Below are 3,957 nucleotides of genomic sequence, written 5' to 3'. Positions count from 1 at the left end.
TATGATAAATCTCATGGCCATTTCTTTGGTGTTTTGATGAGATTTTAGGAATTGGACAAAATATATTTGATTTAAATGCATTATTTTATTATTTTTAATTGAATAAGTGGCAATTAAATTTTGTTCACCACTTGTATTGACTTGCCTGAGATTGCTTATTATTGTTGGATCTTGGTCAAGGTTGATTTGACTTTGTCAAATTAATATAATTGGATTTAAGGGATTGGTGGAATGTACATTCCATCTCCCAAAATGAATGAATGATATTAATTTGTTAAAATTCCTCCTTTGACCAATTTGTGATTTCATTCATCCCCTTGCCACTTCATCTCATTGCTCTTCTTAATTCATTCATTTCCATTTGGCCTATGATATGTCAAAGTCCTAATGCTAGTTGATTGAAAAATTAACATGAGTATGGATGAGATTAGGCCACACCTTTTGCATATTTTTTGTGTGTGATATGTTTCATGAGCATAATTCATAATATTATGTCTCCAACATGCATTACCACCGAAAGTCTATTGCCCGACCTCAAATAGTTGTGACTTCTACATAAGTCCAATTACGATTGCTTAACCATGCACTAAATTTGTGACGTAAAAGGCATAAGCATTCTAGTTAGTGAGATTGTAAGTCTCCCCTCTTTCATGGTATTGTATGGAAACTTGGCCTTCTTTGCTTCCTTTAGAATATGTTTTGGTTCAAGGATCCATGGTTGTGATAAGTGGGTTGAGTGTTCTCCGAAGAATGTCTTGAAATGAAAAAAAAATGATAACTTCTAACTTACTAACCATTAACTTTTAGTTTCAAGCTTTTACTTTGATGCAATTTACTTTTAGCACTCTATTTCATTTGCCATTGTTTATATCATTCTAATTATTTATGTTAATGTAATTTTTACTTTGTACATTTGGACCATATTGTGTAATATATTTTGTTTGTATACTTTGCTTGCTTGTTTGGTCTTTGACCATTAATGTACATAATCCTAACAAAAACCCTAAAAAACTTTTGAGTGGACTGTTGGCTTGATCTCAGACAAAAGGACTTAGAATCTAGGCAACCTCCCTTTGCTAATGGACTTGGCCAATGCCCACTTGTTGAAGAAACAAGTGCTTGCAAATTTGAAATTCATCTGATACATCGTTGAAGATCTCTCTAAGATTCATCTGCAACATGGTCATTATGAAGCTGTCATTTTGAACCTGTGACTTGTGGAATTCATCTGTTACATGGGCTATTTTGAAGAAGATCATGAAATGGATAAGCTTAGATGAGGCCATCTTTATTTGATGCCTTGCACTTCAAGATAATATAATTGTGCATTTGTGTGTTGTTTGATTCTAAAAGTCCAAAGGAATTCTGGGTTTCTATTGACATTCTTGTCTATTGGATTGCTACCCATTTGGTCAGATCTTTTCAACTCTAAACTTTTAATTTTTGTACATAGGATAGTCTCTTCATCTTATCCCCATTTCTTTAATTTCAAAAACTCTCCCTCCACTTTTAAAAATCTTCTTTGTGTGAACTACTTTGTTCTAAACTTTGACCACTTTTGCAAAAGATAGAAACTTTTTCCTTATGCCATTGCATTTTCAAACTTCTTTTCTTAAATCAAATTTGTAAATAGACTTAACTGTACTTGACTTAAACTTTCAAAAAGCCAAAAAAGAACTAACTCATTCAAACCATTTAGGCTTTTGTGCTTTTGTTCTTTTCTCATCCCCCCATTCTATTTGTTTGTAAACATCACTTTGTACAAAATACATATGCACACAAAAAGGGCTCCCTAGGAGTACCTAGGACACTTTGGGTGCTAACACCTTCCCTTTGTGTAACCAACCCCCTTACCTGTGATCTCTGACTTTTATTAGTTTTTATTTGAAAACTTATTACCTTTTGGGTTTTGTTCGTACTTTTTCCATTTTCCCTTGGAAAAATAAAAGCGTGGTGGCGATTCTTGTTATTTGATCTCTAGCTTGTCAATAGCTTGATGATCATGAATTTCTCGCTACAAATACCATGAAAGAGGGGAGACTTACAATCTCGCTAACTAGAATGTTATGCCTTTTGTATCAAAAATTTAGCGCCATGTTAAGCAATCGTAATTGGACTTATGTAGAAGTCAAAACTATTTGAGATCGGGCAATAGAATCTTGGTGTTAATGCCTGTTAGAGACATAGTGTAATGGACTATGCTTATGATACATGCCACACACAAAACGAATATGCAAAAGTGGTGGCCTAATCTCATCCATACTTATGTTGATTTTACAATCAACTAGCCTTAGAATATGGAGATATCGTAGGTCCATGATATGAATGCATAAAGAAGGGGAATGAGATGAAGATGGAGGGGAATGGATTAAAACTCAAATTGGACAAAGTAGGACTTGTACCAAATTAAGATCATTCATTCATTTTGGGAGATGGAATGTACATTCCATCAATCCATTAATTCAATGATCTTAACTTAACAAAGTCAAATCAACCTTGACCAAGGCTCAATAACACAAGTCAAACTTATACAAACAATCAAAATGGCTCAACACAATTATTTGGCATTTATTCAATTTAAAAATACTAAAAATAATGCATTAAATTAAATATGATTTGTCAAATTCCTAAAACCTCATCAAAACACCAAAGAAATGGCCATGAGATTTATCATAGGTCAAACAAGGTCAAAGAACCTTGGAGAAAAAATTTCAAAATTTTTATAGACTAAAAAGTATTTTTAAACAATTAAAAATAATCACAAAATCAATTAAATCATGAAAAATATTAATAATGATCCCAAAAATAATTTTAATTCAAAATATAACAGGAGATTTTATTTAAATTTTTTTGGTGAAACTCTCATACTTTTTGGATCAATATTAAAATTAATATGAATTAATGAAAGTCAAAGGAATAAAATGAAAATCATAAAATACAAAAAAAACGTGGACCACTTGATCTCCCTCATTAATTGAGGTGGCAGATCAAGTGGTCACAAGCGCGCTTTCCACCATAGTCATTAGTCAACACGTAACACAAGTGGTATTTACAAGTAACACACGAGATTAAAACAATTCGAAGAGGATCAATAGCTCTGAACCATGCCAACACACCACCGGCGTTAAACCTCCGGTCACCTTCTCAGGCGAACCTCGCCAGACTGGTTCAGTCATCACCATCACATAAATGAAAAAGGACGACATGATCTGAAAGAAAAAATGGTTTAGAGCACGAATCTAACCTTAATTTTAACTAACTCCAAATACATAGTAATATATGAGGAGTTGAATTTTGAGGTGTGTCAACTGAGTTGCTTCGATTTGACCTCAAAGCAACTCAATCTTCTTACCTATATTGGTAGGACTTCAGACAACCAAATATCCAAGAGAATTGATGAGAATTGAGTGAGAATCAAAGAGAAGAAAATTTCTGGAAAATACCTTCAATGATGTGCAGAACTTGCTCTTCCTTGCTTCAATTCTTGTTTGATCTTTCTCCAATGACTTGCAGCAGTGGATTAGGAATGGAAAGAAGCTTTGGATCCTAGAGTTTTTGAATCTCCAAACAGTGAGATTCAAACTCAATTTTCAAGTGAAAATTATCAAGTTTTCCTTTGAATTATGAGGGTTTGAAGAGAGGGGGGCAAAGCTGGTGCACAAGGATCCTTTCAAATGAGCTCAGAGGGTCCATATTTATAGCATTTGGAAGTGTTATTTGCACACTTAAATTTTCTTCTAAATTTGGCAATGTCATGCACAAGCTTGCATGGGCATGTACAAGCCCATGAAGCAATCCAATTAGGTCCAAATGCATCTGAAATGAAGTTGGAATGAAGCTTGAATGGCAAGGAAATGTTATGTGATCATTTGAACTTTGATTTTCACCAATGACACAGGCATATTAAAACCATGTTCAACCCTAGCAAACTTGGTCTAAAGTGAATGAATTATGACT

This window comes from Lathyrus oleraceus, chromosome 7 (assembly GCF_024323335.1).
Source record: "Lathyrus oleraceus cultivar Zhongwan6 chromosome 7, CAAS_Psat_ZW6_1.0, whole genome shotgun sequence".
Lineage (NCBI taxonomy): Eukaryota > Viridiplantae > Streptophyta > Magnoliopsida > Fabales > Fabaceae > Lathyrus > Lathyrus oleraceus.
The sequence above is the reverse complement of the archived record's forward strand: the minus strand, read 5'-3'. Positions refer to the sequence as shown.